Source organism: Mauremys mutica, chromosome 7 (genome assembly GCF_020497125.1).
Source record: "Mauremys mutica isolate MM-2020 ecotype Southern chromosome 7, ASM2049712v1, whole genome shotgun sequence".
In the NCBI taxonomy this organism is placed as follows: domain Eukaryota; kingdom Metazoa; phylum Chordata; order Testudines; family Geoemydidae; genus Mauremys; species Mauremys mutica.
In genome coordinates, this window is record NC_059078.1 from 9,858,586 (window position 1) to 9,872,157 (window position 13,572).

A 13,572-nucleotide genomic window follows, 5' to 3' on the forward strand; every position below is an offset into this window, starting at 1 on the left:
CAACCCCAGAGCCACACTCAGCCAGCCCCACAGCACAGGAACTGCAGGAGCCACCACTGCGAGGTGAGTGCTGGGCAGGACCCAACCCTCTCCGGGGGGCAGGAATGGACCAAAACCACCCCAAGGCCTCCACCCCCAGACTATTTACTGGGTCATGACAGGCCACAGACATTTACAAATAGGTCCTGATCTCCAAAAGACTGAGAATCACTGCTCTAAACCATGCTGTGAGGGGCAGAGAAAAAGGCTCAAGACAAGGGAGGCACAAACAGCTTCTTCCTGCTTCATCAGCACCCAGTGCTTACCGAGTACAACTAAGGATTGTGTCTCTTCTCCTTTCCCTCCTCCTGCCCTTGATTTCAGTGGGAGAGGAAGGTACACATTGGATTTTGGGAAACACTCAGCACCTTGCAGAATTGGGCTCCTGAAGTGCTGAGAGTTTTGCTGTGCCCTTGTTTAATGGCTGATTCACCAGTGCACTATGGAGGAGACCCTCCCCTCATATCCTGCCTTCATTCACCTTGATAGCACTGTTTTCCAATACGCGCTTTAATAACAAGTCTTCGTCAGATCAGTAAGATTTTAAATGCGGCTGTGATTTCCAGCAGAGATTGGCGGGATAAAAGAAAACGTAAATTGAGATTCTAAATTTAGGGATAGCTATTCAAAGCTCAGTGCACCTGCCACACACGGAAAAAATGGCATTTTGACATGCATGTGTATCTGAGTCCTGTGATCCTTAAAGGGTGCAAGGAGCGTGAGAAGCTGTCAACTATGCACACAAATCATATCTTCAAAGAAATTGTGTGTGTGAGTGCACACGTGTACATGTGCAAGGACTACTCTGGTAGTTCAGCCTATAGGACAGAACGATTCTATTGGTCATGAATTAATAAAATCCAGCAGGAACGACTGGGAGATCTTTCTGTGGAACTTGCTATGTATAGTGAAGACAAAATATTATTTTTAGGCTTGGACTGATTAGATTTTTAGCTGCAAATGTTAATAACTGTCAATTTCACCATACTCACAAAACAAGGAAAATAATATTTCCATTGATGAAAATCAAAATTTACAGATAGACAAAGAAAGAAAAATGCTGCTGGAGAACTTATTAGAGTTTGATTTAGGGATATTTACTTTATGTATTTTGACATGTGATGTTGACAATTTGTTTAATAGTTATATAGCTTTAGCTTTTTGAATCTCAACATCTATAGTCGTTAAATAATTATCTAACCCCACATAATTTCCCACCACTGTGAAAATGTAAATCAATAAACACAGAAAAATGCTTAGATCCCATAATCTTGGGCAACTGTGAAAATTTAAATTGATAAAAAATTTAAATGCTTAAAATTAATCAATATTATGCTTTGCAATTATCTTTAGAAAATGAATTCCTCCAATTCGAGTTATTTCTATTTAATTAACCTGGTTAGTAGTTAAAATGCCTCAAAGGGTGGGACGGGAGCAGCAAAAAGATTCCTGCATGGTTTATGGGGATGGACAAAGAATACTCACTCACCTACTTAACAGGGGTGTTGTGCAGCTTATTTAATTAATGAATACTTGGTAAAGCGCTCGGAGTTTCTCAGACAAGAAATGCCATACAGTACAAGTGCAACATATTATTATATATTATTAAGACTGGCTCTGCAGAAGAATAATTCCAGATAAATGTGCAATCAAATGATCATTTTAGTTCCCAGTAATTAGATTCAATAGGCAAAAAAAAAAAAACCCCACACAGGAGCCTCTCTTTAAACATATATCAAACAATCAGCACATCCCTAACCTTTCAAGCTACAGTCTTTTTGAATAAAACATCTTCAGCTTATAGATATTATTCCAAAAAGAACCATCCACCATATGTGTTGTCTCTTTGAAATACAGTTGCTATAGCAGACCTTGCATGCATTTCATGTGATATGATCATATTCTATCCGTTCTGGCAGCTGAGAGGTTGCACAAACTAAAACTGGCTGCCAGAAATTTTGAAGATCCCCAGAACAACTAGCCGTGCAAGAAACGACTGGTTTCTACTCGAGCTGGCTGTGAAACTCTCTGCAGCCAGACTGATGATTGCTGTGACCATGAAGCCTTAAAGCTGCTCTCTCCAAGTAGAACAGTCCTGCCCTAAAGCTGGACAGCCATGCACTGCCCAACCCAAGCTCAGTGCTTTGGTCAATTAGCTGGTCAGGTAGATTATGAGGGTAGGGAGCAGCTGAAAAGCAGCTCTCCATTCTAGGGTTGCCAATTCAGGTTGGACGGATTCCTGGAGGTTTCATCACATGACATAATCTTTAATTAAAGATTAACCTTTAATTCCTGTAGACTCCAGCACAATCCTGGAGGCTTGGCAATGCTACTTCATTCCCATACCCCAGGCATGTGCCTAAGTGGTGAAGACCTGAGCATAGGTGACCAGATAGCAAGTGTGAAAAATTGGGACAGCGGGTGGGGGGTAATAGGTGCCTATATAAGCCAAAAGCTCCGAACACTGGGACTGTCCTTATAAAATCAGGACATCTGGTCACCCTACCTGAGCAAGGACAGAACCAAACCCTGGCTCAGCAGGCTGGACTCCTTCCCTAACCCCTCCAGCTGCTGAGATCCCTGCAACTGAGTGAGGGCAGCGCTGACCCTCTGATTACTTCATACAGCTCTTTCCTGTCCCTTCACAAGCAGCAGCAGGGAGCCAGAAGAACTCCCCTCCCCGCCCCGCTAGCAGCACTGAGAACTGATGGTGTCGGAGCAGGGGGTGAAAGAGGTTCAGAGCAACCCCACAAGGAGAGACTGGTATAGGGAGAGAGCAGAAGAGAAGCACACAAATCAGGTTGGGGAAGCAAAGGGGGGAGAGCAGCAGGTGAGTAGCAGAAGAGAGCCACAGAGAATATGTGAGAGGGAAGGAGGAGGGAAGTGATCCTACCAGAGGGCAACAAAGACACAGTGTTGGGGCAGCACTGGGGCAAGCAGTGGGAACTAAGCCCAGAAACAGCATTTTCCATATCTTCTCCTTCGTGATTTGGCTCTTTTGCTTATTAAGTCAAACAACAGATAATCCTGCCTCTAAAATGTGGAAATTTGCTTGTGGTGAGGAACAGCTCCCAGATACGGTGCTTACTGCCGAGCTGCACCACGTCACCACTGGGTCTACGGCAGTACTGCCGCTTCCCCGTCACTTGGTCTTCCTCTAATTTCTTCTCAAATTTCTCCACCCCCACCTGAGATCAACCCCTCTTGGCTATGTCGTTTTCAAGGCTAATCCACAGTCATCACACACGTGGGGAAGAGAAAGAGATGGTTAGCTTAAGAGGGAAAGCTTCCTGCAGAAGCTATGTCAAAAGCCTATTTGGAGTAAACCTTTTGAAATTAATTTGTTGATCTCAATTCAACCCCAGTGGGCAGAAACCATCATTACACCAGCACTCATAGAATATCAGGGTTGGAAGGGACCTCAGGAGGTCATCTAGTTCAACCCCTTCTCAAAGCAGGGCCAATCCCCAGACAGATTTTTACCCCAGATCCCTAAACAGCCCCCTCAAGGATTGAACTCAACCCTGGGTTTAGCAGGCCAATGCTCAAACCACTGAGCTATCCCTCCCCCCATCATTTAATACATTCCGACAATCGGTGCTCGAGAGAGAAAGCGTTTCAGTACTAGCTCAGTTCTGGATCACCTCTTTTCCCGCAGACACAATAACCACTCTAGTGCAAGGCTGAGATTTACAGGTCAGTTTGAGAAACCTGTTGTGGCTGCCAGCACCATAAAAATACTCCAAGCCAGGGTATACGGAGAAATTAATTTGACAGCAAATTCAGTCCCTCAGCCATCATCAGCACAAAGATTCCCAATCAAGACTGTATTTGAATCCAGTATATGAGAAGGCATGTTTTTATTTATATATGAATTCAGTGCTGATAGGTGCTAGACTGTCTGCAATGGAGACTAAAGCCCTTTACCAATCCATGGGACTGTTACACACCTACCTTCCCCTTGCTGCCCTGCTCACCTGCCTTGTTCTTGCCTGGCTGAACGAGGCACGAGAGGGTAGAACCTTACCCCATTTGATACTTGCTTCTGCCAAGACTGGAAGCAGAGGTGCCAATACCACTAACTGCCAGCTGTGAGAACAGCTTTGGTGACACGGTTGCCTTATTGCTAGAAAGTGGACGGAGCCCACCAAGCTCATTTCATACAGACCCCAAACAGGCAGCGAGTATGCTCTTTTGTAAGTGTGCAGTTGTCAGGGAGTGTCTGTTTCTATGGCTAGAAAGAATTAAATTCTGTATTGCAGGGACACTGTAAAAAGAAACAACATGATAAGTGCCCAAATCTTGCCGTCATTGAATCCACTGAGAGTTTTACCATTGACTTCAGCATAATGCTGATACAGCATCTTTCATCCAAGCTCCCAATGCTCGATTTCTAAAGGATATAAGGGAGACATACTGCACTCACCATTGAAACACAAACTATGGGATGGAAGGCAGCAGCCATTTAACACTTGCCAACCAATTCCACACAGAGAGGAACAAATTATCCCTTTGAGATCATCAGGACAGGTTTTTTGTTGGGGTTTTTTTGGCCAGTTAGGTAGAATGCCATTACTCAGCTCTTTGCCCAGGACACCCATTCTCCTACAGCTTTAAGTTGTGGCTGTAACTGAATGCTTTCACTACGAGCAACTCAATCTTTCAATTTCCACAATCATTTTAAAGTCATAAACACAAGACTGGGGGCAGGGCAACATTTTGCTCCCAATATAAAACTGGAGAAACTCCAATGACCTCAGAAAACCAGCAGCTGCTAATCTGAGAAGGGGATTAAAGGGTGGGAAACATTGGGGGGCGGGGGAGGGGACGTTTTTACCCACAGAAGGGACGAGTAAATTTACAGTGCCATGTTCAATCTTTACAGGAACTGTACATTGGAAATATAATTACAGAGCCTCTTGTTAACTGTTCCTCCATTGAAGCCAATATACTATGGCATTGGCTCTCAAGCGGTTTTTCCATCAGACCCTATTTTTATCAAAGCAAATGAGCTCCAGCCTCACCCTCCAGGTTCTCAATATTCACATCGACCTGCTGATAATGAGACACCCGACTACTAAAGGATATACAGTTCTAGTAGCCTGGGCCTAGCACCCTTCAGTGCGAGGCCTAACACACTCCAGCTTGTTTCTCTCCCCAAAGCTTTTCCAGATGCAGTAAGGCTGACCCAGACAAACTGGAGAGTGACATGTGAACCCCTGGGAAACAGGGGCCCATGCAACCCATTAGGCGACCACCGCTAGCATTTGGGAGGCGGCATTTGGGGTCCTTCGGTGGTGACCGCGGCGGCCGGATCTTTGGCCGCCCCGGTCGTTGTCGGCATTTAGGCGGAGGGAGCTGGGGCAGGGGGGCGCGGGGAGGGCCGCCTGCAGCAAGTGTGGGGGGCGGGCGGCATGCAGGGGAACTCCCCACCCCAGCTCATCTCTGCTCCACCTCCTCCCCTGAGCACATCAGCCCGCTCTGCTTCTCTCCCTCCCAGGCTTATGGCGCCAATCAGCTGTCTGGTGCCGTAAGCCTGGGAGGCGGGAGAAGTGGAGCGGTGACGGCGTGCTCGAGGAGGCAGAGCAGAGGTGAGCTGGGGCGGGGAGCTGCCGCATGGCTCCCTGGGCCGGGGGGAGCTGCCGCGGGGGGGGGGCACCACAGGGCAGAGGGGGGGAGCTGCCGTGGGGGGGGGCACCGTAGGATGGGGGGGGCGGCGAGCTGCCACAGGGCTCGGGGGTGGGGGGTGCAAGGTGGAAATTTCACCTAGGGCGCGAAACATCCTTGCACCCGCCCTGGGCGATGGGTCTAGGATGAGCAGGTAAAGGGCTCAAGGGGGACGTACGGGGAAAGGAAATAATGGCTCAAGGGAAGCCTCCATAGCCCTAATCTATCGTCCCAATCTTCTCCTGCTTGAGCCCCCAGCCCTGAGGCAGGCAGCAACCACCAACTCTTCTTCCCAGCATATGGCTCCAAGCTACCAGGGCACCACGGGGGCGGGGGGGGAAAGAAGAAAGGGAATATTAACAACAGAGGATGTAAAGTCTCTCTGCACCCAGTGCTAGACCAAAACCCCCTCTGAGCAGGAGTTGTTACTGCAGGGGAAACCCTGCTGAGTCCCGGAAGCTCAATACAGGGCTAATGGGGTGAAAAATAACGGCCTATGCTATGAACAGGATTGGAAGGATTAGATATTCATCAGTAACTGTAACTAACGTCCATTTCACTACACACAGACCGAACAAGGGAAAATATTTCCATTGGTAATAACTGAAATTTACAGACAGGTAACATAAGAGAGAACATGAGAACTTGCTTAAGAACTGTATCAGAGCTTGATTTAAGGATTTTACTTTACATTTTGACATGTTATGTTGACCGTTTCTTTGTTAACAGTTATAAAACTTTAACTTTCTGAATCTCAACATCTACTGTATTAAATAGCGATTGTCTGACCTCTCCTCCCGTAATTTCCCACAACTGTGAAAACTTAAATAGATAAAACTGAAAAAATGCTTAAAAATAAACATTGATATTATCCGCCAAAATTATTTTTTAAAAAATGAGTTCTGCCAAGCATAGATATAAAGGAGTTCAGACTAGTTGATTGGACGGGCCTCTACGAATCTATGAAAGCATGAGAGTGAGACTTTAGTACGTGCTGAACTTCACACAGGGAATCAAGAATTAGAATTTGCTGACCTTCAAAGGTCTAAATAAAAAGATGGACAAGAGTTTTAGGCCCCATGAGACCCTATTCATGCTCAACCGTCACATGCCTCAAATACCCCTCATTCCAAGGGACATCACTTGATCTACTTCCCGTGCTACCTGTATGTTTCACGTAAATGTTGCACCCCTGCCCATTGTTTTATGGTTGATAGTTATTTACATCAGATATACAGAATCACGTAACACAGGTTGCAGAACGAGGTATTTACAATACAGAACAAAATCCCTATGGGCTTTTCAACTCCTGCATGAATCATCTTTTATGTCCCTTCTTTTGGGACTTTGCCACAGATTGCACCCCACATGTGGGCCTGGGCAAATGAGAGATATGCCCACCAATAAGCCTAGGGTTCCTAGTTTGAGAAAACCTCCTCTATGAGGGAAGAGATGGTAGCATCTAAGCAGCACGTCACTAGTAATCAGGGCTGGTAACATGGCAATCTGAGGAGCATGGGTAGCAGAAGCAGGAAGCTACCTCTTTGCTGGTATCACCGTCTTACTGTGATTTTAATTATACCCTTTAATAAAAAAAAAAAAAAGAACAAGAAATCAAGACCATGCCTGGAAAGAGAATATTACCCCAACCCAGACTTCCAGATGTGAGACGTTCCTCCCTGACCTTCAAGAATAACATGAAGTCATGTTTTCACACAATTAGACCCTTTTTAAAAATCCCAGCAGTGTTTCAGGCACAAAAAGGGTCTTCAGTATCAGACATGTAGATTTCTTATCATCCAGTTTTCTTCCAAGTTTAACAACATTTTAGTGGCCTCAGGCATAGGCTAAGTTAGGTAATATTGGAATGGCAGCTGAACAGGCCAGCTCCAACCCACTCCTTTTCAGTGGAGATCCTACAGGGTTTTCTTGCTTCCATTCAGTCATGCCTGGGAAGTGCTGTTAGTTCTCAGACGTGGGAGGAGGGGTCAGATTTCAGCCAGTGTTTGTCAATTGTGTCCTCTTTCGCAGCTCCCAACCATCTTTACACACTGCTCTGTTCCACAGCTCCTGGGACTGGAGTCGCACAATGCAATCACCGAGCTCTGACGTCTGGCTACACTATAGTTTCAGGGTTGGTTAATGTCACTCACACTCCTCTTTCTTGTGCACCTTTCCTCTTGGAGCAGCAAGTGGGGTTGCGCAGAGAGGTGGGAGCCAGGCAGGCAGAGTGAACGGATATGCTGGAGTGTAGCAGCACTGCCCCTTGGAGAAGCTGAGGATCAGAGCAACGTGTGGAGAGTGAGGGGGAACAGAGCAGTATGCAAAAAGGTGCAAAGCAGCAGCATCTGGCACTCTTCCTCTGGGAGGAGCAGAGCCAGGGGAGGTGAGCAGAACCCGCTACCAACTTGGAAAGGAACCAAAAACAAGAGGCACCCAAAGACAGGTAAAATACAGAAGATGCAAAGAAAAGCAGGTGTCCGATTCCTCCGCTCCTCTTAAGCCAGTGCTTTCAACCCCTTCCGGAACAGGAAAACATGCACTGGAACCTCTCTCCTCTCCACCCCCTTTTCTCCATCTCTCGTACCCCAGCTCTGATTTTTCTTCCCAGTCTTGCTCTTTTTCTCCTCAGAACCCCTGTTCTTGGCTACCCTTCCTGCCCATATCTCCCGCCTGTCCACTCTTCACCTGTCCTCCACCCATTTGTTACAGCACAGTTGTCTCTGGAAGGCTGGCGTTTACCAAGGGGACATCGGTCAGCTCTGTATATTGGTGCTGGGTGGAAGGAAAAGCTTTGCTAAAAATTAATTAATTTGTTAAATAAAATGGTGATTGGCTGGCCCTGACTGCCTGGCTTAGGCAGATGGATATAGCCATGCACTTCCTGAGTGATCTCTTTGCTGGAGCAATACAGGGACCATTATACATTTATACACATTATTTTTTACCAAAGTATTTCTAATTTACACCACTTTGTGCCCCTGAAATGTCTCCTAGCTCAATGTAGGTCAATGGAGAGGAAAAAAATATGTTATTTTTCTCCCACAGGCCCAAATCCTTCCCCAAGGGCACAGCTCTCCAGAATAAGGGGAAGTACAGCAGAGGAAATAAGAATCCTTCCTTCCAACACCACAGAATGGCAGTGGAGTCACTCCAGAGCTGCCATTCTGTCATCTGCATTGGAGTATCTTCTGTAGTGCTTGTGCCCTTTCTGGGCAGAGGGTTGGGCGAATACACCCTGATAGAATGAATGCTACCTGACACTGGCCTCAGCTCATAATGCAAACTGAACTGTTTGAAGGATGAAAAAAATCTTATGAGATGTCCAGACCGTTTTTGATAATAATAGGAGACATACCTATCTCCTAGAACTGGAAGGGCCCTTGAAAGGCCATCAAGTCCAGCCCCCTGCCTTCACTAGCAGGACCAAGTACTGATTTTTGCCCTAGATCCCTAAGTGGCCCCCTCAAGGATTGACCTCGCAACCCTGGGTTTAGCAGGCCAATGCTCAAACCACTGAGCTATCCCAGATAGCTTAGATCAGCTTCTGAACTTCTCCATGTTTATCCAAAGTGAATCAGACTATTGAATATATAGAGGACCCACTATTGCAGGTTCTTTTCGGGCATCAGAAGTCAAGGAAATTCTCATATCCAAGAAGAGGTCCTGTACGAGTGGATACTGCCTTTCTGTGGCTCTGATGTGAGCTGTATATTGCGCAGGACAGCTTGCATGTTTCTATTATGTAGCCAAGGTATTTTAAATATATTTTTAACCCTCATTCCGAAACATTATAGGGCAAAACTGCATTCAGAGGCTCATGGACTAAAAACCCAATTTTCAATACGGCTAAAGTGTCAGCCATAAGTTCTGTACAAACATCAATACTGTTTTTATAAATTCGGTAATTATCTGGGGATGGAGAGCATAGTGGCAAAATCTGCATGTGAGACAATTATTTAGGTTAGTTGAGACTTGTGAAAACTGTAGGAACTTCCAAGGGACCCTCTGTTAACAATCGAAAGGCACCGAATATTGAATGGAATAATGTTAACTACACGTATACATTATTGAGTTCTGAATTATCTGTAACCACTCAGGAAGAAGACCTCACCATCACTGCGGACATCTCAATACAACCACTATTCAGTGCACAGCAGGGGGTCAAAAAGCAAACGAAGTGTTAGGATCTATAAATAATGGGATGGAAAATAATACTGCTAATATTACAATGCCATTTTACAACTCAGTGGCATATGCTTACCTAAAACAGTCTGTTCAGTTCTAGTAACCTTATTTTTTAAAATGGTAAAGCAGAAATAGAAGGGAGACATTCTATTACACTGTCTTGCAAGAAATTTAAAACTGATCAAGGGATTTTTTATTTATTTACTTATTAATTTTAATATGCAACACAATTATCCTTTGGAAATTACTTTTACAAGCTACCGCCAATGCCAAGAGTGCAGTAGCATTCCAAAAAGGATTAGACAGTTGGACAGACAATAATGAGAACATCCACAGCCACACTAGAGACATATCAAAATAAAAGAGGGTTTGGACCCTCATGCTTCAGGGCATCAGTCAACCTCTAAGCGTCACAGGTCAGGAAGAAACTTCCATGATAGGCAGGTTAGTCCGTAATTCTCTGTCTTGAGGCTTCTTGCATCTTCCTCTTAATCATCGGGTAATAGGTATGACCAGAGATGGGATACTGAACCAAACGGACCACTGGTCCAAGCTCGTATGCCAATTCCTATGTTCCCTTACACTTTCTGCACGGTTGACACCACCATACTCCCTGTTACTCAGGCCCACAGCCTGGCTGTCATATTTGACTCTGCTCTCCATCAAGATCCATAAATCATGGTTGTGTTCGAAGTGTGCTCCATTACATCACTAAGATACGGCCTTTTGTCTTTGTCCACACCTCTAACACTCTCCTAATCTCCCATCTCGAGTATAGCACCCCCTAGCTCTCTCCCCTCCCCGTCTCTCCTTCCTCGGGGCCCATTCAAAACTCTAATGCTAAGAACATTTTCCTCACCGGTTATTCTGACTATACCACAGGCCCGTTGAGACCCTTTGCTAGCTCCCCTTCTCCACTGCATCAAATTCAAGCTTTTGGTCCTTACCTTATAGGTTCTTCATGACCTAGTCCCTCTCTACTCATCTGCTCTTGTGTTCTTCCATGTCATCTTCTGCCCCCTGAACTAAACCTACAATACCAGGCTCTGCCGCCTGTTTGTCCATTTTTCCCACAAACTTCTTTGTGCTCCCAACCAAGCCCGTTATGCAAGAAGTAGCCTCCACAAACTAGTTTAATAAAGTCACTACCTTGTCCTAACTCAAGTCCTTCCTCAGGACCCACTACCGATGTGGATTTCTTTATGCAACTTCAAAGAATCATAATTTTTTTCTTTTTTGACCATAACCTAGGTCCTTGTCAAAAAGAATGACCCTTACCCTAGATAATACACCTAAGGTACAGTAGCAAGTCACTTAGTATTACAGACTAGGGGAGCTAATAAACACACGAACTGACATGCAATTCTAAGAGACAAAGAGAGATTCTGAAAGCAAGTCAGTCTATTAAATTTATACCTACCTGCACAATGTGAAGCAAACTGCATCTCAGTTTCCTTTCACACAAATGTCATTGTGATGGAATAAAGCCCTGAATGCACACCCTACACACTACTGTAACAATCTTTGTACAAGGTATGCTTTGTAAGATATCATTTGAAAACTCATAATTTTACGGTCAGTACTGTCCTGATAAAATAGGTGTCGAAACACTGTACATGACGTTACAGGATTTCCCTGTATGATGTCTGAAACTCCTGTAGCACCAAACTGGTCAAAGTGGCCTATCTTGAACAAACTAGTGTGTGCTTGCCTTAATTTGCATTTAAGCAGTAAACAGAGTCATCAAGCAGAAATAGAAAACAAAGAAAACTCAAACAGTTGGGGAAAAAACGGAGCTCCCAGCCAGAAATGTTTTTCAAAAGATGGACGGAAACTATAAAAAGCAGGGCAAACACCTTAAACACTTCCCCCTGCCCAGTCTGTTTCTGGCATCGCACCTAAAATGACAGAGGAAAACATCCACTGGACTCGGGGATGGGGCGGGGACAGAGAAGAGTCCTGACCTGAAGAGTTTGATCAATAATCTTGCTGGAAGCATGTGGTGAGAAATGTTGCTGGAATCTAATAGTTTGTTAAGTTAGGCACTAGTAAACGTTTTCTCTTTATTTTTCTTGTAACCATTTCTGACTTTTATGCCTCATTACTTGTACTCACTTAAAAGCTCTCTCTTTGTAGCTAATAAACTTTATTTTACTAATCCAGTGTGTTTAAAATGAAGTGTCAGGGTAACTATTTAAGATTATAAAATGGTATATTATCCCCTTCAAGGAATAATGAATTTAAAATATTTGTACTGTCCAGAAGAGGGCTGGGCAGTACAGGACACACATTTTTTGGGGAAAAGCCAGGACTGGGGATATGTTGGGGTCACCCTACAGTATAACCCAGGCTGGTGAGAGCCAGGCTGCAACTGGCAGGCTGCAGTTACACATAGGCACTCAGGGTATGACTTGCATTCTGGAAGGCTGTTTGTAAGTGGCCCAGGTGGGAGCTATTTCAGCAAGGCATTGTGAGGCACATCAGGTTGCAGGGCAGGGGTGACAGCCCCCCTCCCCCGAAAGGGTCTGAATTGTACCCCAGTATGTCACAGTCTTGTTTATTTTAATCCAGTAAAAGCACCTTAAAACAAGCAACCTACTTCTCACCGATCAGACAACCCCCTATTTCATTTCTTGATAGTGATTTAGTGTATAGTTTTTCACAGAAGATAGAGTCAACATTCTTTAAAACTCTCATTAGAAGCCACGTACTGTCCATGATGATATTAATAAGAATTGTGTTAAAGAGAGAGTGTCTGAAATGGATTTAGCACTGTTTTAACTCCACACTGTAACAGTGGATGAAGCAATACCAGAACAGCTAACAGTGCTGTCCATTTTTTGCTCAAAAGTCAACATCCATCCTTCCACAAAGCTGCAAGTGGTTCTGACCTAGTCAATCACCTCACTTTAATACAAAAAAAACCCTCTGGATATGCTGAAGCAGAAATGACTATATAATAAATCTACCAAATCCAAATGGTGGAACAAATAATCTGTGGTAACATTCCACTGACAAAAACATAAAAAACAGCAGATTAACTCCCAGGTGCAAACCTTGGGAGCTTTTAGAAGGTGGAGGCCACAGACCACGAAGGGTTAAGTGACTTGCTAAAAAATGACACACACAATTTCCTTTTATCATAAAACAATACCCTTATTATTTTCTGTATATCTGTTAAAGGGCATGGCCTTCTGAGTGGAAAACAAAACACAGCTTGGTCACATGTTTATTTGCTTCAGCTACTCCCTTTCCCTTCTGATAAATAATCAAACATGCCATCCAGAAAAAACAAAACCAGCGAGCTGGGAAATTTGATGGTCATCAAATAGACTAAGATACCAAGAAAAGCAGCCCACTGTTCCCACAGTGAGTTTTCTGCCCCACACCTACACTAACATCTGAGTAAATAACTTCAGTCACTCTTTCCATTTTCCCCATGCAATTACTCCTACTGTTAAACAAATTGTCCTTAAGGCAGTTGCAAATACCATTTCCCCCTGCAAAGTAGAACAACTTCTGAACATTAAAAAGCCAGCCTAGCAATATATTTTAGAAAATATGTTTGTTGTACTTGTGGTTTGGCTGAATACACAGCTCGATTTCTCTCCCTCGCTCTTTTTTCTAGGAAGATGGGAGTTTACAGTTTAAAATTTTGAAGTGTATTAGGGACCTCAC

General features: G+C 44.5%; 1 protein-coding gene across 15 annotated transcripts in view; it reads right to left on the bottom strand.

The window, feature by feature from the left end:
- The window catches only part of FOXP1 (forkhead box P1), a 498,144-nt gene that overhangs the window by 142,439 nt on the left and 342,133 nt on the right, over positions 1-13,572 (bottom strand). The window lies entirely within an intron of this gene.